Source organism: Falco punctatus (genome assembly GCF_963210335.1).
Source record: "Falco punctatus genome assembly, chromosome: 2".
NCBI lineage: Eukaryota > Metazoa > Chordata > Aves > Falconiformes > Falconidae > Falco > Falco punctatus.
Genome location: NC_137581.1, coordinates 62,360,197 through 62,383,804, shown reverse-complemented (window position 1 = coordinate 62,383,804; position 23,608 = coordinate 62,360,197). Strand labels below are relative to the sequence as shown.

Below are 23,608 nucleotides of genomic sequence, written 5' to 3'. Positions count from 1 at the left end.
AAATCACTAGGCTGCCATAACTTTATCCTGACAGATCAAATTTGGTTTAGTTATGCAGCGTATAAGTTAATGCTAATTCAAGAGACACTTGTCCACATTAGACTCTTGTTGTACCTTCTACAGCTTGTTCCCAAGCTTTTCTGCCAGTCTCCTCATAAATTGTTAGTACTGCTGATCTTCTCCGGTCATACTTTCTGGTTTTCACTAACTTAGCTGAAGCGAAGACTTTGATCCCAGTGTTTGCACTTTTTCTTTAAGCACTATGTAGCTGAACTTTTATCTTGCTAAAGCATCCAGTACCTGAAAAGACAGCCTGGCCAGCCTCAGGCCACACAAAAACCTGGGAAGTTTGCTCAGTCTGACCCTACATACTATAGCTCAAGACTCAGGCAGAGACCCTGCAGGCAGGCAGCGCCCAGCAGACTCCTATTAACAATGTGTATAATGCTGTAGTGTACAACAGCCGCATATTGATGCTTCATACTAATGGACCTGAAGCAGTTGTTCAAGATTACTAAAAAGGTTGAAAAAGGAAAGAACATGAGGCACTGGAAGCAGGATAAGCAAAGTGCTCTCCTAGGTGCTTGACTTCAGGGTACAAGCGGTGCAAGAGCTGCGCCCACACACCTCAACAGCAAGGACTGCTTGCTTCCTTTGAAGAAGAAAGAAGGTGTGCAGAAGAAATCCAGACCACCAAAGGGAAGAGTGCCCTCAAGAGAGGGCTAACAGTGCTGCTTGCAGACCTTTCTGCTGCCCAGGTGCCAAGTGAAAGGCTCCAGAACTGAGCTAGGAAAAAGGTCACTACCAGCCCAGGTAGGATACTTGCTCTGTAAGCTTTCCTAATCTCCATTCACCTGTCCTTTCTGCACACGTGAACCAAGTTCAAGGCACTTTATTACCAAGGATGTCTTGAACAAGGGATCTTAATACAGAGAAAAACTTTGATTATGTGTAAACACATTATTCTTGGTTATAAAATATAGCAGTACAGACAAGTACAGTTGATAGATTCGGCACAGAAAAGACAAACGTATTTGTCAAGAAGTTAGTGTAGAACTCACACCAATATGACAACATTACTGTAAATGCTGCATAGTAGTCGAAGAAAAAGCCAGTTCCAAGTCCATCTAAGATTATTACAATTTTAAATCTGCATGAAGGCAAACTTACTTAATTGAAAATACTTGCAAAAGTGGAATAAATCTGCTTTTAAGAAAAAGGCAGACAATGGTGAGGTTTTTGATAAACATTTATCGCTTTGAGTGTAAATCAGCTATGATATATGACCTTTTGGAATAAGACAAATCTGCAAACCATTCACTAGTAGGTTATTAAGTTGATCAAACAGAACACTGTGAATATGTTTGTCCGTTTTCATTCATTATTTTTCAGCACATCAGTTTATCCTGGTAGTGCTGAAACCAGTAGGAGATTTAACATTGACTTTATAGGATTTCCTCAGGCTAAGAGCATATGAACTTAGACCTGTCACGAGGCTCTGTATAACTCTGAAAGCACAGTAACATCTTCATGGAAAGATGTTTTTTAGTTCAGTTAGGTGAGAAGGCAAAGCTGCTCTGTTTCTGGCAACAAATGTATCATTGCAATGCATTAAGAAAGGAAGCTAGCTGACAGTATGGTGTTTTGAGATCTGTGAAGAAGATGGAAGAAAGAGCTTATTCTAAAATAATAGCATAAAATCAGATCAAGATCCTGTAAGAGATCAGTGAGATACTTAAAACAAGAGCTCAAGTATAAACCTAGAGCAGTCATTAAGCAAAGAAGAATGGCCAAAGTTGGTAAATCTGGGGGAGGGTGGCGGGGGTCAGGAGGTTCCCATGTGGTAAATATGGTGGTAGGTAGATTAGAGAAGCATTATGCCAGGAAATATGAGCTGTCCTACCTTGCTGCCTCCACACCATGTAAAAGGTGTTGTGAGGAAGAATGCTGAAAGGTGCTTAACATCATCATCATTTCCTTAAAAGATTACCTAGCACTAAGTTCAGTTCATCACCTCATAAGATTTACAGCCCTATGAGAAAAAGCTTTGTAATACAGACACTACAGTGAAACAGGACTACATATTACAATTCTCATGAGGGCTTCTCCTGTCTATTCCTGCCCTCTTTTCTGGCTTTGTACACCTTTGTGCACCACTGGAGTGACCAAAAAATACACAAGAGTTCTTTTTGCTCTTCTGCTTTTCAAAGTTTCTTTATGGAAGACCCACTTGAAACTCATTTCTCCACTTTTCCTCCTTATCCAAAAACTTTAAGGTAAGAGCAACACATTGAAAGGGCAGGAGGCAAATTTCTCAGTGTTAAAAACAAGCATCTTGGAATGGAAAAGAAGACAAATGTAACCATAATATTAGTGTATTAGTAGCACCTGCTTTGGCACCAATATGTGTAAGTTCAGTTATGTGAACATATATACCAGAAACAACAAAAAGGACTTGGTATTCAAACAATAAATAATTCTTGATAATCCAAGAGAGCATAAATTTTAAAATGCAAACGGCACAGGACCCCATAGTCAAATACTGTCTACCATAAGAGATTGGAAAAGCAAAAACAGTATCCTAAATTAATATAATTCTTCATATTCTAAGATGTAGCAGACACAGAACTGGAAGGAAATTAATTCACTCGAAAAACAGCATGCAACTACAGTAACTTTTCCCTCTGAATACATGGAGATACTTAACTAAGCAGCAGAAGAGACTCCTTCAGAACTACTGATGATGAGCTGATGTGCTGATTTTGCATTGGTAATTCCCAAACCCCAAAATTTCAGGTTCTCGAGGTCATCCCACACACAGAACCTCATGCATGAACCCAACCAAAGCAGAACTCACAGTTCTGGCATGGGGTCACAGGTAAGGCAAGGTGAGGCAAAGCAGATGTATGGGCTCCTTCCCTATTTGAGGGAGGCTGGGGGTAAGAGTAAGAGGCAAGAGAGGGATAGGATCACTTATCCTGTGGGAGACTTTTACCTAGGGATGGAGACAGTCACAGATGTACATACAGTCTGACACCAAGCTGATGGCAACTGCTGTTGATGCTAACTCCAAGCCCATTGCTAGCGACACCTGAAAACTTGACACAGGAACCTCCCACACAACAAATGCTAACAGTGAGTCAGAGCACCAGTTTGAAAACTAATCCACAGCATTATCTATCACATTTCTGCAGTAGACCTGCTGCTAACTTTACACCATTCTTGCTGCTGTTTACTTAACAAGCGTTAACAAGAAGTTAACAGCTTCACAGCTACATCCTCCCTTTGTAGCTTCTTCACAGCAGCTTGCTGGCTTATCTATTATGCAAGACAACTAAGTCTACTGCATTTTTTTGTTTCTTAAACTATAAGCAAAAAGGTTCAGGCTAGCTATCAAAAGATCAACAGTGTAAGCAGGTGAAGCTTTCATGATAGGATGACTTTTGGCTGGATGTACAACTCGGGTAGCCCCTAATCATGCTGACAGAGAGCAGGGCAAGGACCAAAGTTCAGTCCCTGAGTGCTGTGGTTTAACCCCAGCCGGCAACTAAGCACCACACAGCTGCTCACTCACTCCCCACATAGCGAGACAGTGGGAAGATAATCGGAAGGGTAAAAGTAAGAAAATTCATGGGTTGGGATAAAAACAGATGGTGATGATGATGATTATTATATTATTATAATGAAAAGGAAAAGGAAAATAACAAAGAGAGGGAAAAAAAAAAACCCAAGAAAGACAACTGATGCAAATGAAAACAGTTTCTCACCAACAACCAACTGATGCCCAGCCAGTCCCTGAGCAGCAGGCCCCCCAAGCCAATCTCCCACCTAGTTTATTGCTGAGCATGGCATTGTATGGTATGGAATATCCCTTGGGTCAGTTGGGGCCAGCTGTCCTGGCTGTGTCCTCTGCCAGCTCCTTGTGCCCCTCCAGCCTCCTCGCTGGTGGGGTGGGGTGAGGAGCAGAAAAGGCCTTGGCTCTGTGTAAGTGCTGCTCAGCAATAACAAAAACATCTCGGCGTTATCAACACCAGCACAAATCCAGAACACAGTCCCACACTAGCTATTATGAAGTATAGTAACTCTACCCCAGCCAAAACCAGCACACTGAGCTCCCCCAGGGGTCCCTTAGTGGCCCCATTGGTTTCCCTTGGTCCATTCTTCCAAAGCACCACATGTAGTCACATCCACCTACATTTGCAGTTTGGTTCAGTGAACTTCTGCTCCTAGAAGTCCTGCCTCTGGGGTTCACAGCCTCTGCACAATTGGATAAATATTGGCTGACAAAAAATAGGAAGAGATGATTTTTCCTTTGGGATAAACTACTTAAGTTCTCCGGGTTTTCCAGCCTTATTTCTCTATTATTCCATGTTTGAGAGATTCGGAAATGAAAGTTAGGACTCAGCACCCTTGTACTTCTCCCCAGTCACTCATAATCAGTCCTGGAAGGAAGCAACCAGTCAGCCAACAAAAAACTGCCTTTCACAAGGCAGGTCTAACCTAAGAAACAAGTTGATATTTAGAGCTGAGGTCAGTGATGGTCAATTAGTACATCTTTAGCTTGTGCAAAATGACTTTTAAAACTATTAGTCATACCATTTTCCAGCATGAAGAGCTGCTGTGGTTTGACTGAAGCCTAATTAATACACATACACTGTGTTACTCTATGTGGCACCTTGCTCTGGAACAGCTTTATTCTGGATTGAATTTGCATCTGAGCACTTCACAGCCATAAGAATATAGGCTGCTGCAGCTGCGCCCATCTCTGTTTGTCTGACGGCTGGCCAGGAGGCACAGACAAGGCAGCATGTTGTGCTTTAAAGATTTCTTACCCCTTACCAGCCTAGGCACCATAAAATATTTATAGACTATTTTGGGTGCCATTTCATTGCAAATTCCATATGCTTAGCTGAACTATTCAATGCTCAGAATGACAATAAAAAGAAGATTACATTTGAATGCACCATGTAGCAAGTATTTTCCCCTTTGCTGCTATAGCCCATTATCTCCTACAATAAACAACACACAGCCTGCTTGCTCCATCAGCTGAGTTCTGAAGTATTAGACACCTCTGTGCAGCATAAGGATTTATGTGGCTCAGATATCTACTCTGGGGTACAGTCTCATCTCCATTCACAGATATTTGCACACACTGCCCCGTACACCAAGAGAATAGAGACCGAACGGTACCAACTCTTTAATATGGTGTATAATGGAAAAGGGAAAGATGCAAGGCAGCTACAGATCCTTTCCCCAAGCAAACTGTATGGTTTTGCTCTTAGCTATTGGTATAACCACGCAATGATGTAGCACTTAAAATAAAAAAGAAAATTCCTACTAATATATGAGGGAACCAAATAAGAACTGTGTCTGATTGCCAGAATAATTTAATGTATACTGAAGGGAAACAGCCACTATTGTGGAAAATCCCTCTAACTAATTTCTACTCATATGCCATCACAAATGAACAGGGAGACTGAAGTAAAATATGTAACTTCAGGGCACGTAGTGACTTATCTCTGCTGTGTCATCATACATTGTCCTTGTGTATATGGTCCAGCAAAGTGGGATATCAATGTTGTATATAAGGTTAGTTTTGTAGGGGAAGACAGTGCAGACAGAGATGCAGGAGAACAGAAGAAGGTACCAGCTAACCGAACGGGCTTGAAGTCTCTCTTACCTTCCTTGCAGAAGAAACTGTGTCTACCATATTAAGTACTACTATGGGTAACCAGCCTAGTGGAAAGCATGACCTTTGAGAGGCTACTACAATATTTAGGATGCTAAAGCAGCTCATTGGATCAGCTAACGAGTGATAAAGCAGTTCAGATAACCTCAGCTATATCCAACAATGAACTCTGGCCAAATATCAGAGCTTTTAGTCTGCTTTGACTAAAGCTGGCCAGGCACCAGCCTTGTGCAACAGCTCCAGCACAAACTGGGCTTCATGCAGTCCTCCAAACATTTCTTCCTATTTTCTCTCTGTCACTTAACTGGAAATGTTGCAATCTATGCAAGTTTGAAGGGCTTTTTGCCTAGGCTTTAAACACTAAATTGATCTCTCAGGATCTGTTTTTGTATCACTTCATGCACCCTTCTTTTGTCCACTACATTCACAGCTCATAAAGTCTCCTAATGTTTACTTTAAATACAAGAGAACTGCATGTTTTTCTTCTCATTTCCCTTCCCACTTTCTGCCTGTTCAGAGCTAGAAGACAGCACCTTTTGCACTAAATCATGTCCAGGCCCATTAATGTTAGGGAACATTTGCCATTAAAAAGGCAACATATTGATATGCGAGCACTCCACTCCAAAACCTTTTTTTTCAACACTTAATTAACATTTTTCACTGCTGAACCATTATATCCTCCCAAAGTGTGTCTTTATTGTCCCGTTTCCTCAGCATACCACTAACAAAACAACAAAAGGAGAGCAGGCAATTGCGGATAAATCAGACTTCCCGTTGGGTTTCCCTTCCATGCTCCTGCCATCTGTGCTGGCTGCTGCAGTACTACATGTCTCAAGACAATACCACACGGGTCACACGCCACACTCCAGCCACTTGCGTCTGCTGCTGTGATTGTCACAGCCCAGTGCTTCTGTCTGCCTTCACGAATACAGCTGCGGGGACAGATTCCAGTCACCTAAATGGGGGGCAGGCAGCTTGGCTCCCAGCACTACGGATGCCCTGCCCTTCTCCTCAGGAAAGAGGGTGACCCATGCTTTGGTTCATACTGTGTAATTTATGAATCACAGACTTCAAGACTTGAGAGGCAACGTGTTGTATTTTGAATGGCCTGTTTACTCCCAAGAAATTCCCGCTGATACAAAACTATCAGATTAAACTGTCTTTTTGTCAAAGAGTAATATTCTTGAAGAAATAAATAAGCAGGAAACTTAAAATCATAAACAAGGTTAGGAATATGTGAACACTTCTTTCTACTAAATTAACACTAGCAAAAGACAGAATGAAATATTGATCTACGTTTCTGAATTCGCTTTCTGAGGTTTGCAACCACCTTTTCATAGCTATGAACATAGCGCAGCAAAATTGATCATCACTCACTTCGCAAGCTGAACTGCATGGATCATTAATGGTTGACTTGTTAATTAAATACGGTAGCAGAATCCCAGATTAGTCCTGTCTGTATAAGGACACCATTAATAAACCTGTTTTTCAATTTAGGAAACATCATCTCTGCATACAGTAGCCATTGTAATATTCCTGCCTAAGTACAATCCTTCATTCATTACCTTGACAGGTCACACCACTTAGGCCGTCCATAGAAATGTATTTCATCAGCCTGCAAATGCTATCTCTCTTTCCATGTAGAAGCTCAAAATGCACAGCTCCACCTTTAAATCTCCCATTACCATTTTCATAAACCAGTGGGTACACAAAAGAAGCCCATAAACAAGAGAATTGCAATAGACTTTGCAATTTATTATTTGGCACTACAAAAAATGACCACTTAGCTGAAGAATGCTCCTTTTCCTTTTTTCCATTTTTTCAGTCTCTTGCAGTGCATGCAAAATGGAAAAAATACTTTTCTAGAAACGTTTGGCAAGGAATCTATTGCATATTACAATATGAACACAAGCATGTACAACATAGTGCAACAGCTGTGGGCGTGTTATTTTTGATTTACCATGTGATACACCAGTAACATTGATACAATCTAGCCCTACCTTCCCTCCAGTATGGAATCCAAGGTCAACACGTGTTTTGTCAAAAGACAGACGGCAAGTGCCCCTGGGAAAAACACTCAAGCAGCCCTCAAAAAATTAATAGCTAAAAAGGAATTATTTTTTGAAAGTTTCTGCAAAACGTATTTTGCAATCAAACTGAGCAGTTATATATACACATACATGTTTTTATATATATGTATATCACGTGTATACACACAGAAGCGTCCTTCAGTATTTCAAATTATTAATTTAGGGACTGACTGCAAGACTCAACATATGATGATTAAATGACTAGCATTTTGAAATGCTGAGGTAGCAATACTGCTAAAATACATGCTGAGATTCAACCCTGCCTTCATTAGGCAGATAAAGTCATCATGGTACAAGGTTGTCTTTTTGGCTAGTACTTACATTAGGCTTCAAATACTTACTGCTAATAACTGTGAATAACAAATTAATTCAATGACTGGAGCATACGTGTATGTAGAAGACTGATGAATGATTGTTAAGAGGTCTGTTGCAGAGATACAAAATCTTTTCCGCACTTTCACGGAGTGTATTTATTTATTCTCAAATTTACAAATCCTAGTAACTTCACTATTTTCTATTTTAAGTATACACAAAGGAAATTTGAAGAAATAGTTACTTATGAAACAAAGCAGAGACCAAATGAATAGACACGGTTCTTCTTTCGTACACTTTGTTTTTAAGGAGGTGCAACTGATCCGCTCTCAGTGGAGTTTATGTGGGGGGGATCTGCTCCCCCGTTCACCGCCGTGGGCCGGGGACACAGCCTGCCCCACCAGGGGCTGTCGGGGCATCTCTGCTGGGCACCTGGAGCCCCCCTGCCCCTCCTGTCCAAGCCCGGGGGGCTGCAGGGTGCTGCTCTCACATGTTCTCGCTCCCCTCCCTGGCTGCTCTTCTGCAGCAGGTTCCCCCCACCCCACCTTAAATACATTGCCCCTGAGCTGGTACCATCCCCGCTGATGGGCTCAGCCTGGGCCAGCAGTGGGTCCATCTGGGAGCTGGCTGGCACTGGCTTTGTCGGACACCAGGGAAGCTTCTAGTGGCTTCTCAAAGAAGCCGCCCCTGTAGCCTCCCCGCTACCAGAATCTTGCCACGCAAACCCATTAGAGTATTTTAAGAGATTTATTTTCCCCCTATTTCTGAGGACAAAATTTCTCACCTACGAAAAGAGTATGACCAAATTTCTGTTTTTGAGGACTTCTGGTATGACAGCTTTGGTAGTGATCAGATATCTACAAATCCAATTCCTCCTGCTTCAGTACTAAGAGTACTTTGCCACTCTTACCCGAAACCCATCTTAAGTTAAGGTGTCTATCCTCTTTTCCCCAAAAAACATATCACAAAAACAAGAGACAGGTCTCTATGCATTAATTAATAATTTTCCCATTCAATGCTCTAAATGTGAATTATGTAAAAGTATGGTGAGTTACTTGGGATGCAGAAGGAAGAAACCCATCTTTGTTCTGCATGCATAAGACAGCTTCTTCTGCTCATAAATGGACCTTTATACTTTTAAACCGAACACCAGCTTTGAAAGTCTATAGCAAGAAAACATTTAGTCAAACATAGTACACTCACAAGATTTCTGATTATAGAGTATTACTATATTTATACTACCTTTATGACTAATAATTATTACTATTACATAAATAGTATTACAGTAAATGCACTTTTGAGATCATGCTTTTGCTTCTATGAACTGGTACAACAGCATTGATTTACACTGGAACTAAACCTAATTACGCCAGGAAGAGCAAAATTCACTCTAGATTCTCAGAGCTGATACTAATAGTATTTACCTTGCATCCAAAATGAGAATAAATGGCTTAATCCCATCGCTAGCATAAAAAGAAAATCATGAACATAAACCTGTACAGCTTGCTGTATTGGCCACAAAACCCAGTCAAAATGGAGACTGCCGTCACTAAGAGCCAAAGCCATAATGTTGTGAAAGCCGGTTGCGTCTATGGTGTTTGCAATTGTTCTCATAAATTTTTGTCAACTCTGCTTGTTTTAGTAGACATGATGCAATAGAGGGGAATTTTTTGCATGGAGGAAAAACAGGAAGAGGGAGCGATTTGGTGATTAAAATGTTAATATCTGCATTCTAGAATATTAATACCCACATGAAAAGGGATACACTTTCCCCTCAAATGAAGAGGTTTTGCCACAGAATTTAATTCTGCAGCTGATCCTACTGTTAATGGATTTTGCTTGCTATTTTCTATCCTATAGTAGTTTATAAAACAGTTCATATAGTCCTTTTGGAAAAATTATCAGCATTTATTGTGTTACAGTGGTTGCAATTAAAAAGGCAGTATTTCCACACTGCTACAAAATAAGGTATTAAATGATAAACTATACTTTTCTGTGTGCTTAGAGAACCAAGATTTTGCAGATATCCAATTTAATGAGGGAAGTCTTTAATTCTTTTGAATGATTTTAAATAAATACAATTTTCTTTGTTAAGATACTGAATAAATTATACTAGTTAATGTGCTCTTTAGATGGACTCAATATCAGATATTCACAGACAACATAATAGACTAAATCAAGATCAGTATGATGTCCCTCAAAGGATGAATAATTAAATCTTAGCTGCCATATGTACCAAAACACAGGGTTGCAGAATATTTCTCGCTGAGCACATAGCCGAGGTTCCCATATATTCTGAACCTATTACAAATAATGCCCCAAAACTCAGCCTACACCAAGCAAAATGTATCTTTTTCCAGAACAATGTTTTAATGCTGCACATCAATTTCGCACACAGTTTGTATATGTAGTAACACATTCCTTCAAGGGAAAAACATGCATTAAACACATATGTCCATGAAGATGCAAGAGTATTTCAGCTGCGCCATCTTTGCTACTAGAGACTACAGCTTCTGCTTTGCCTGCAGAGGTTGCAAATTGGAGGCAAGATTCAGGATTGTCTTAATTGCAAAAACAGCCATTAATCAGTTTCTGTTGCCAATTGATACATTTTTTTTCTTCTCAAGCACTAAAACAGTCATTTTTGTCACATGATCATATGCCAAATGCATTTAGTTTTACTGTACTCTACATTTTTAAAATAATTTTATTCCTTTTGGAACTAAACATGTCACTTATAATCACAAATTAGTACAATTAATCCTTTAAAAGGTAAGTACAAGCACTGAATAATTGCATACTGGCATGGGTCCAGTACTTTAATATTAAAGTCTGTGAAAATGAGAAAAAGAACAAACCTGTATTCATTTCAGTTTACTATTTTCTTAAATATTGTAAATCATGAACCATAGGATTTAATAATGATTCAAAATGTGACAGTTCAGTTTTAGATTACTGGATTTTATATTTATGATTTGGTAGTTTATATGCAAATTATTGTATAGATTATTGTTGAAGGTTGATGTCAACCAGCTGCCAGGAACCCACCGAGATGCTCTCTCATCTTCTGCCCTCAACAGGTCAGGGGGAGAAAAATAAGATGGAAAAGGCCACGGATCCCAATAAGGACAGGGACATCACTTACCAATTGCCAACATGGGCAAAATAGATTTGACTTAGGGAAAATTAATTTAATTCTTTGTCCATTAGAGTAGAATGGTGAGAAACAAAGACAAAAAAACTAAAACACCTCCCTCTATCCCTTCTTCCCAGTCTCCATTTAACCCCTTCGTTACGACTCTTCTGTTATTGTGGCTGGTCCACAGCAATACCTCTGTGTGGCTCCTTCCTCCTAATTTTTTTGCCTGCTCCGGTGTGGGTCCTTCACAAACTGTGCCAACACGTGTCCTTCTAACAGGCTGAAGTCCTTCAGGATAAACCTGCCTCTGCGTGGGCCATCCACTGGCTGCAGTTCCTTGAGCCCGTGTCCACCTGCTCCAACATGGCCTGGTCCTCCACAGCTGCAGTGTGGGTATCTGCCCTGGCACAGTTCTACATGGGCTGCAGGGAAACACCTGCTTCACCATCATCCCTCCCACAGGCTGCAGGGAAATGTCTGCTTTGGCACTGCACTCCTCCTTCTCCTCCTCCTCCAACCTGGGTGTTGGCAGGGTTTTTTCTCACACTTTTTCCCCCCCCTCACTCTGTTGTGCAGCGTTATTGCCCTTTCTTAAATACATCTTCATAGAGGCGCTACCAGCTTGGCTGAGGGGCTCGGCTGTGGGTGCAGCAGGTCCACAGGAGTCAGCTGGAACTGGCTACGTTCAGCATGGGGCAGCCCCATGTTTCTTCCCATAGAGGTGATGTCTGCAGCCCCATCACCTAGATACTTACACGCAATACAATTACTTACCAACAAATAGTTTGTTTCTATATACTATACCAGAGTATCCAAGACCTCAGTCTGCCAGAGCAAGAACTTAATGTCAAACAGCTACCATTTACTAGGAAAAACAAACTGAGTTCCAGTGTAATTGAGGACAGCTTTTCCCTTTCCAAACACTTCAAACAAGAAAAAGAGTCTCACAAGCTTTGATGTTGGCGAGGTCCATTCTAAGACAACTCTGCACCATGGTTAAACCAGGTGGTGTTCTTACAGGCAATCCATAGACTGGAATAAAGACCTTGAAGAAACATTTTTATTTATTTAGAGAACAAAATGTACACAAAGTATAAAAATAGATTAACATAGTCATCGAGGAACTCTAAATTTAATACATAAATTCATTAGGGAAGCAATAAACATACTGTATAAATTAATTACTTTGTGGTTATCCTCATTAAATGCTACTTAATGAGTTAATAAGCCTGAAAAGCAATGACAAATTGCTAAAGTACACGCACAGGATTTTTTTCTTTTTAGTTTTTTAAAGCAACTTGTTTAACTTTATGCTGCAGCTTTGGATAAAAGCTAATAACGTTTATGCAAAGGGGTCACTTCACCTTTTAGACTGCATTAACAAGTACTTTTACCTAAAGAATGTGAGTTTGCCAGAAAATGCAGACTTTAGAAAGTTCAACAGCAGAAAGTACTCTTGCTAAGGGTTAAGAACCACCTGCTCCCTAAAATTAAGCAGAAAACTTATTTGTGTAACAGGATGCCTTCCAGCTTCTTGGGAAATACCAAGCAGAAACATACATACACATATATTTATACACACAGATACACACATTAAAATATATATTGCTACATTTGAGAATTATATGCAGGCTTTTGTGGCCTCTCAGTGTTTGAGGATGATAAACACATAACCACATTGTCACAATTACCAACTGGCAATAGGCTGGGCAGCACTGGGGGAAGCTGTATCCAAAACCAATAAATATTTTAACTTTTGTCATGGTGTATGAGCACTCCATCATTGACTGAGCTGTGTTATTAGCATGCTCTGGAAGATTGAAATGATGGTCCCATTTGTCATGTCACAGGTACAGAGACTGCTTATGCTCTCATTTTCTGGCTCAAACTGCCGTTGGTCTATGTTATGATTTAAACAAAACAACAAAAGTCACATACACATATTTTTCACCTGCTCTCTTCCCATGCCATAATGTATAATTGAGAGAAGACTACAAACTGCATCCTAGAGTACATTAGTCATATCAATACTATAAATATTTCTATTTTAAAGTAAAATATAGTCTGAACATATCTTTGACTCTGATGGAGCCTCAGTGCATTAACTAAGCATGTTTCAGTGAATGTATCAATACACAGGCCTCTCATCTTCCCAGGACATACACAATTCACAGTGAAACTACCAGTGCTACCTTGACAAAAGTATTTAAGGCAATCTTTGATTATTACATGCTCAAACAATTCCTTAGATAACATCAGGATATTAATCCAATTTTTCACCCCCTTAAATTGATTTTTTATTAACTCCTTGAAACTTACTTTCAACAACAGAACCTAATTCCCCTTTGTAGGGACAAAAAGCAGATAAAGAAGTAGTATTTTGAACAAAGACTGCCAGTCCTTTTTAGGGATTCTCATTCCTTGAATTATGTTCCTTTTCCCCAAGAATACCTAGTCCAAGGAAATTAGTGTGCTTAAGTCCTGATTCTTTGAGAATTACGAGAAATATCTAGCAAATTTCAATGCCCATGACTACACACACACTAAAAAAAAAAAAAAAGTCAAATATCAAAGGAGTTTCCAGCATCTTCCAGCACGACCATTCCAAGCAGTAGTATCTCAGTATAAGCTGTCAGCATGTGAACCCTTTTGAAACAAAATCCAGAAAAAAAATCAGCTACCAAAGTTGCATCAGAGAATGATATATTATTAATATTGCATCACATAAGGTGCTCTGCACTGCTATGACAGTAGCTTTAACTCCACAAATAAAAAATAAAAAAATAATAATAATAAAAAAAGAGTACGCTTCACAAGCAGACATGTGCTGATAGAGAACAGCTACCAGAATTTTTTTTCCTTAGAAGTAAATAACCCTGTAGCCTGCTGTTTAAGCAAACCTTGAACCCTTTCAAAACTAGTCACTCTGTAAACAGGACCATGTCCATCAATCACACAAAAGTCTTTAGACATTTTCAATTGATTTTGGTCACTTAAGACTAATTCACAAAGGATTTGAAAGCCAGAGCACAGTTAAACACTATCTCCACAATTGGATAAAAATGTTTATTAAACAAATCAAGACATACTCATGTTACAAACGGGTCCTCAAGAGCTTTGTGCTGACACTTCAGTAATAAGAAAGCTAATGAGAACAGCTGTAGTCTGCTCAGCACTGTTTAGGACACTAACAAATTGACTTTAGATGACTTATCATCAAGACCTTGCAGGAAGAAGCCACACCATTTAAGGGGGTGGGAGGAAGGAGAAAGACAGGTCATAACATACTCATCTAAGGAAATCTTTGATCCCAGGTTAATTACTGGGATAAGAATAAAAATAAAACTAGAAATAACATTTAACGTGGAATAAGTTTAACCACTTATCTCAGTTACAATTATGTATTTTTGATGTCTTGATAGGCACTTTATTCTTCATTCATGTCGTCATTTTCAGTAGTCACGATAGCACTTTAAAAGTACAGTTTTGAAAAGAAATTTAAATACATAACAGAAGAACCACAATCCGTCACTCCCCACATTTTCACAAAACCAGCCAGCGGAGACGCAAAATGAAGAATGGGTGACATGGGCTGGGATTGGTTTTCTTTCTGTTTTTCTTTAATACATCTTATCTCACTCCTGAACCATTGTGTCTGTGGAAGAGAAGAGGAAAGGTCACCAGTAGCCAGTGGCAGCACCAGCCGTGAGCTGGAAACAGCACTTGTAGTTTTCAGCTGTCAGACGCTGGCTGAAATTTAACAAGTGCCAGTATGAAATGATCTGCAAATCTGTAGCTTTATTTTTTTAAAACTAGAACAAATTAAGGGGTTTGAAAGCATTTTGAAGTCTGTTATTATACACAAAGTATTGCAAGTTGTTCAGTCTCACTTGTTCCTGGGTTAGCAGAACTCCCACTCACGTTCTGCTCTTAAACACCAAAGCAAAAGGGCATTCTGTATTATGCTTGATCCACTCCCTGTTACAATTCCCTCATCTTTTTTCTCTCTGATTGTGAGGTTTTTGTGAAAGTAGTCATCATAATAAAATGAGACTTAATACTAGTCATCACTTACTTACTCTTACAAGTGTTATCCATGAATCGCCAATGTCTAACCAACAATGAATACAGCCAAAAATGCAAAAAACATACAAGGAAGATGTACAAAAGCAGCAGAACTACAGAAATATTTTCTAGCCCCATCAACATGGGGCTTTGGGTCCAACTTCAAGTTTTATATCCAAAACTGTGTCTCTTCTGTGAACTAGGTTTGCCACTTCTAAGCTTCATGTGAGAACCATGTGTGTGTTTGAATTGAGAAGGAATTCACATACGTGGACCCAGCCCACAAGCAGGATAAAAAAGAAAAAAAAAAAAAAAGAAACTGCTTCCTCCACAACTGTGAGTTCAGCAAATGTGCTGCAACAGCAGCCGCAACACTGCTGTCCTTCCTTTTTGAGAAGATCTGCTAACATTCAGGCATGGATATAGAAAGACACCCAGGTCCACCCTTAGCCATTCCAAAATGCCAGCTTCTTTATTGGCACAAAACCCCCTTTTGGAATGTGCACAGCCAGCCTCTCAAAGCTACAGCACTCCACCACCTCACACTGGCCTCTCAAATATCCTCATATTTGAAGACGCTGCATTGAATCAAGAGCGAAGGGTAGGTGACAAACAGGTCCACAGTGCTTGTCTTTGGCTGTGTGCACATTTCCTTGATTTCTAGACATGACAAACTGGTGCAAACAGCTACAGCACGCTACTGTAGCCCATCACCCTCATTGTGCATCATAAACCAGGGAGGACAAATTTACCTGCCATGCAGGTCACTATTTCCTTAAAGGGTATGGCCATGCATGACTTGACAGATCTGCAGACAACCTGAACAGAATAATTAGCTTTGTCCCTTAAAAGCAGACCAACATTACCCCTCACTCCTCTGCTCCCAGGACGCATGTTCTGTGGCTCTTTCTCTTGGATGGCTGAGAAATTCCATCCTACTCACTGGCACTGAACTGACTTTTTAAAAATCCTATGTATTAAAACATGGTCCTTAAAATATTAAGATCTAGCTAGTCTAATAATGGGTTACTATATACAGCAGAATAACAGAAATGGAATGCATTCTTGCCTAATGAAACTCCTCTGACTTAAATTATATTTGCTAATTCATTTGTCCCTGTGGACACTACCTAATTTCCCCTTGCTCTTCTCTCATCTGATAGACAGAAAGATTTTTGGGAGCAAGGACTGTCATTCATTATATGTCTGTACAGGACCTAGGCCACCAAAGCCCGAAGGCTTTGAAAATGCTACTGCATTTCAACATCCTCATCAAATAATGAGGACATTTGGCTGCTTTTCCTAGCAGACACGACTTGCAGTAGCTGTATCTAAAACTAATAACGAGGACAAAGTTTGAAAGTGGTATTTTCCATTCTCGGAAAACTATATAAAGAACTTAGTAAAACCACCTTATGTTGTTGGTAACCAGATTAGTTACTGATCAGGCATTCAGGTCTACTGAGATATGACTTCCATCATGGAGAGAAACACAGGCATGACTGCAGCCCACGGGCTTCTTCCGCAGCAGCGGCCGCCGCAGCCAGCACAACACTGCACAGTTGCTGTAGGCTCTCCGTCTGCATGTCAGGATTCCTCTTTCTCTAACAACTGCACAGTTACCCCAGTTCAGCACCTTTTATTAATGCTTTGTAAGGGACATATAGGATCACCCTCAAACACCCTGTGTTCAACTAAAAGTTGAGGGAGTATGACAGGGGAGGGGGAGAACAACCACCAGTGCAAAAGCTACCAATCCTATACCAAGGAATAAAATTTCACATTTTTGGAGGAAACAAAAAAAAAAAAAAAAAGCTCCTTAGCATTCTGGAAGGCAATAGGTGCAACAAAGACATATTAACACAAGCAAAAATTCCAAAAGCCTGGCTAGTATTTACACCAACAGACAAATCATACAAATAAAAATTGCTCAGATTGTGAAGCTATAAAGTCTCTGTTGGTGAAAGTTACCATGAAACAGCTTGGCTTTCTCTGCCTTCACTCACTGAAATAAGATTCCCCACCCTGATGAATGGTTTTGGTTTCAAGACACTGGCTGTCTAATAGAGTACCCTGCAGCTCCTGTGCGTAGTTTGTGCCCACATTTCAATTTCCTTTCACAGGAGGAGAAAGAATATGTCTGTAAGCATAGAAAAGATGATTAAATACCAAAATCTCACTGGATATGGAATTGGAGTAAAACCAATGAAGCTGTCACCATCCACTTACTCCTCTGCATAGTAAGGTGCAGCCACCATCAGGGCTAAGGTCTCCTCACTGGCAGTGCTCATATTAAAACCCAGCTAGATCTGACACTCAGGAGTGCTTCCAAGCTCTTTCTATCACAGGCATGAGGGGGCAGTTAAGGGCAGAAGACCTCCTGGGAGAGTGCTAGAGAAATGTCCCAGGCAGAGGAAGCCAAACTTGGCAGGGTCTGTACGCATACTGTTTGTCCAGAGCAGACCTTGAAGCAAATTAGCCAGCCAACAATGTCTTTTTCCACCCCCCCACCCCCACCCCCCTCCTCTTCAGAAGGAACTACTTCTCTATCTCTGCTAGGGATACTGAATTAATTAGCATATATGCAGTGTGAACAATCAGGAGACTTGTACCTGGGACTAAATCGAGAGCCAAATTATTTGACACTAAAATACATTCAGCGAAAAACAGTGAAAGGGGTCAAGGAAGTACTGGGACACTTGACATCAAAAACAGTATCTGTGGTAGGAAGTGGAAGCAGAGCAGAGCAGCTTGCAGTGTTTTTGTAGCCTTTCCTTTATATGGCTGTGTTGGCACGCTGGGATGTAGACGAGCATGTCCTGCTGGGAAAGGAAGAGATGTGACAGGACTGAGGAATCGTGAGCCCAGGGCACGATCTTGCATGCTGAAGCCACTCCATTTTTGCATTAAACACACATGCCCATGCTCAGTGCTCCCCATGCACACAGCAGCTCTCTGCCTACAGGTGAACCATTTTCTTTTACAAAGACAAACAAGCAAAAGATTAGTTTAAAAGCTTACTACAACTGTTGCGCAATAATAACAAGTGACAAGCTTTTAGGCTTAATTGCTTCATCAGTCCAATAAGGCAATAAGGTACTCTGAGCCTAACAGCTAGTTTGTTTCTTTCCCAGCTAGATCTATCAAACTAATAAACAGATCTCTCCCTACAGACCTTTTTTATATTATATTATTCTAGTCTGGCTACAAAGCTCCCCACCTTCAAAAACGTTAAAACACTAGCATTTAAAGACAGCGAATTATTAGGTTTTAATTCTGCAAAGTATGAACTGCCCTCCAGAACTAAGGCTTAGTCAAATTTATCAATCTTTGGAAAAAGCAAGCCTGCTCTATCAAAATTAAGAGACCACTTGGGAGACCTTCTCTGAGAACAAAAACTCCATGACCACCTGCTTGATGGGCCAGGTTCTCTGTCCAACTGAAACAAACCACATAAATTACCTGAAAACAAGCTACCAGAACAGCTTTATCCAAGGCAACGTTACATTTTCGAGCAGGCTTATGGCTGCTCCAAGTTGCACCTTACCATCTATATTTATACAAAGCTGCCTTGGCTGCTTATAAACCGCAAGAGCATGCAGCCAGTACACCCTGGTTACACCCAGAGTTCTCCTCCTCACCCCCTGAAGGCCAAAGATAACTGTGGTATAAACTGATTCAAGCATGCCTTCTCCACTAGGTAACAACTGAGCAGAATCTGATCCTATAGATGCATGTTCTAAAGCCAGAGTCATTTGGGTTGCGGCAACTGACTGCAACAGGTTTTTGTAAACACTTGGCACATTATCTATCTTTGCCATCATGTAAACATAGAACAAAGAGTAATATTACCTTACAGATGTTGTCTACAGAACATTGTCATAGAAATAAAGCTCTCTATAAGCACTGGAAGTTAGTGGTTCTGACTTCCGTAAGGGTGTATATTCCATAAAAAGTCTTGCTCCAGTGTTAATTACAAAATTAGCAAGAAGCTTACGAGTAATTAGATCAGGGTGTTAAATCACTAATGTTCCTTAAATAAAACTCCTAATTAGGACACACTGCACATTTATCTACAAGCTAGATCTGACAAACTGCCCGAGCTTTCCCTTTCTAGCTGACATTCCGGACACTGCCAGGAAATGTGAAGCACCCACAGTACTCTCTCTCGTCAGGAAGGAGCCCTCGTTTGCCTTGTGCAGCTACAGGCAAGGACTCCTATGCCGATCCACTTTGACCTCAAAGCGGACAGGCATAGCAGAGAGAATCATGGCCATAGATGTAGATACCTGCCACCAGAAGGTCATTCATCTCTCTCTTCTGATTACATAGGGAGCCTGGACACTAGCTCAGATTATGCTTCTGTGATTGGATTTAACTGCTGATACTGTAAAAATATAAAACTGTCAACACTATCTGGTCTTCCCTCCTCCTACATGGTTTTCCTCAGACTCTAAGATAAATGCAGCTGGATAGATGCTTTTGTTTTATTACACCTAATAAAACAGCACCTGACACAAAGTCATCTCAATTGAGAATTGATCCACAGTAAACTGCTACAATACAAACATCAACAGTTACAATTCCTTTATGGCCTGCTTACCCAAGAGGTACTTAACTGCTTCAAAAAACCCCCCACAACTACATTGACATTGCATGCATCCTGCAGACAGTCTTTCCAAACATTTTGTATCTTATTCTAATCTCAAAATCATCCATGATATCAGAAAAGCAGATGCACAGATCTTTAGGTATCAAAATGAAAAAAACTTTTTTTAAAAAAAAAGCTTTTCATCAGTTATTTCAAGTCCACTGAATAGTGCTTCATGTGACAAAAGACTTTCTATTTGTATGGAGCACTTCACTCCCTTTGACACAAACCATCACAAAAACTAATTATGCCTTCTGAACCACAATAAGTAGCTCTCAGTCACCTGGATTTTACTACATGGAGCAGTCCTGTTACATGCTTGTGCAGCAGTTGCAATGTACCTCAGATGCCTGCAAGGAATACTTAACATGCACACCTCTGGGACAGAGCTAGCTGCCAGCATCTTGCTATGGACTGAAATCACATTGTCCAGTTAGTTACCTTCAGACAAATCTTTGAGCAGCAGCCCCTTGTTGCCAGACATTCACTTGACAAACCCAGCTGTGCCACCTTAGCCATTTTCACTGAGGGAGGGGGGAAAAAAAAAAAAGCTTTAAGTGACTCACAGGGTAACTTCAAATACCATTCAGCTGCTAAAAGAAAACATTGCATTTTGGACAAACACATATCTCTCTAGAACTTACTCCTTCTGCCACCAGATCAGATGAAAGCACTTATGCCTAAAAGCACCAGAAAAAATTATCTTCATTACCATAGTGGCTGTATCTCTGGAGTCAACACAGGTGTTGTTAGCCTTGCACTGCTGGGGATGCATGTGCTCTTCTATCGTTTTGAGGCCACTGAAGTTAACATTTGATACCTGACCCCAAACGCACATTCATTCCAGAGAGGAACAGGCTATTTTTAGCACATCTGGAAATAACCAGCTACTTTTCTACATATGATGCCAAAATCAGTTATTTCAGCCACCCTGAAGCCATTTACCTGCACAGCCTCATTGTTGGGATTGTTTAACTTACTTTTAGTCTACCCTTTAATGACCCTTTTTGTGTAATACCACAGCACCTAGCCCAGCAATAACATATATATTTGCTACATCCATAAAAAACCAAAAGCTTCAGTCATACTCTTCCTACAGCACAACCCAACAAATTATTTTTTTAATACTGTTTTTCTCCTACTGCATCTTACAATAACCTCAACTCTTTTCCAGTGGATACACCCAACCCTCTGTATTCAAATATTCATTCATACAGGAGATAACCAGAGATGTTCTGACTAAAACCAGGTTGGGTGTTCTGTCAAGTAAGAGCAAGTTTTGCTGAAACAGAAGCCTTTCTCTAAGTGGTATTGCAAATCAAGGATGTAATTTTGGGGAAAACCATGATGACCGCAGGCTGAGGGAACTGGGGTTGTTTAGTCTGGAGAGGAGGAGATTTAGGGAGGACCTTATTGCTCTCTACAACTACCTGAAAGGAGGTTGTAGTGAGGTGGGGGTCAGTCTCCCAGATAACAAGCAACATGATGAGAGGGAACAACCTCAAGTTACACCAGGGGAGGTTTAGGTTGGATATTAGGAAAAATGTCTTCACTGAAAGGGTGGTCAAGTATTGGAACAGGCTGTGCAGGGAGGTGGTGGAATCACCATCCCTGGAGGAGTTTAAAAAACACATAGATGTGGTGCTTAGTAACATGGTTTAGTGTGGACTTGGCAGTCTGGGTTAACGGTTGGACTTTATGATCTTAAAGCTCTTTTCCAACCTAAGTGATTCTAAGATCCTATGATCTCAGCTGTATTACCCAGTAGCCAACACCTAGCATCATCATAATCAAGATTTGAAACCTGGTCCCACACTTCAGGTTGCACATCTTACTTTCATGATCCCAGATATTTTAGGGAAGAAAAAAAAAATCTGACCAAACAGATGTAATGTTTGCATAACAGTTCCCAGAATTATGGAGAGTGGTAAAGTGAAACATCTAGAAAGAAGGAACAAAAACCAATATCCATAATCCAACCCTCCTCTTTGCATACGTAATAAGACAGTCCAGGAATATAAACACTTACAGGCATCAATCAGAACACGGTATATTAACAACTAGTCCACAAAAAAGGCTGTGCAAATAGCCACATACATAAATACACACATGCTGATGCTTATTTGACTGCTGTGCCATCTTTGAGAAGCTAAATAAATTAATAGCTAGGCTTGGCACCACATGAAACACACACCTTAGGGAAAATTAACAAACCTAAGTGCAAAGGTTAGAGTTAGCTACTTGCCAGGAAGGTTCTTACATCTTATTGAGCCAAAAAAAAATTTGTTGTCTTTTTTAGAAAGATGCAACAAACTGTATTTCACATGAACTTGGCAGAGCCTTAAACCAGTGGATCTGGCCCACAAAATGGCAAGTATTTCCAGCAGCTGTTGTTGCTGACAACACGTGACAACATGATATTCCCAGGCATCATCAGCTGCATCCCCAATTATTGCTGATTTTATACAGGATTACAACGTTTTCCTATGTTCATTAGCTACAATTATCTTAATAACAGTAGCAGAAAAAAGATGAAGTGGCAAAAACACAGAGTATGTGAGTGAGGTTTGCTGGGCTACGATCAGAAAGACAATAACAATTCAATATGCAGGCTTAATTTGAGATAGAGTACTGACTGGCTGTACAAAGCAGCTTTGGACCATACTGCCTCTTTGGGTTTTTGAGTGTTTTTTTTTTTAAGGCAGGTGAGAAATTGGCTACTTTGTCACTTTTTTAGAATTGGACCAAAAAAAAAAATATAAATCATGTTAATGAAAATCTGGATAAAAGCATTATTCAGATAGGAATAATATTTTTTTGTTGTATCTCACAATTGAAGAAGAGCACATTCTGTGTATGTACACATATTCAAACTGCATATTTGAGCACATCCTTTTGTGAAACAAACACACAGAAGTCACTCTGAAATAACCTGTTGGTTAGGACAATCAGGTGAGACAAGAGGTTTATGTTCAAATCTGTAATTCATCTCATTAAAGCATCCCGTTTATTACGGCCACTTACCTCATGATCACTTTGTCAGAGTTTCCATGTCTAAGCTAAGAAACCACTCCCCTTCAAAAGAGGAAAAATGTGGTTGAAACTGCCATTCTGACTGTCATTTCATGACAAAAATGTTTTAAGACAGCTTTAACCTAGATGGCTATTTTTCTTGGTATGATACCCTACATAAGCATGGTATTTTACATACTTTCAAGCAAGGTAAATTCAATCTGAATTTAGCACTAAAACGTTGTTTTACAGGATTGCATACTAAATGCCTTTCACCTCATTATGCTGGTTTGAAATAATGATATACTTAAAAATAGTTCATGCTAGCATAAAATGTAAGAGCTATTCCAAAGCAGCGCAATAAACCACTGTTTCATGATGGTCAGTTGCCTCAACCAGCACTACAAATACCGAGCAACTCAAGGTCCATTTAATTCCTACTATACAATTACAGAATATATTATACTGTAGGTAGATTTATTCAAAAAATTTTGCACACTTCCAGTTGGAAGCATTTTGACCTCCCAGTTAGAAGATTTTCAACAGTTACTTTTCTCCACATTAAGTACACATTCTGCATACTATACATCAAACATTTTCACTAGTACTTGCAAAATTAATAATCAGGAACGATTCAGTTCATAATGAAA

The 23,608-nt window shown here is 40.1% G+C and overlaps 1 protein-coding gene across 4 annotated transcripts in view; it reads right to left on the bottom strand.

Moving 5' to 3' along the window:
* MYO16 (myosin XVI) overlaps nucleotides 1-23,608 on the bottom strand; it is a 452,710-nt gene that overhangs the window by 378,825 nt on the left and 50,277 nt on the right. For 2 of the 4 annotated variants that reach the window (XM_080377716.1, XM_080377719.1), the window contains exon 1: nucleotides 1-23,608. This exon is cut by the window's left edge and continues 57,187 nt beyond it. The exons of 1 other annotated variant lie outside the window; for it this stretch is intronic. The gene's annotated coding sequence lies outside the window, so the exon portion shown is untranslated. One more of the 4 variants, XM_080377717.1, reaches the window with a different exon arrangement.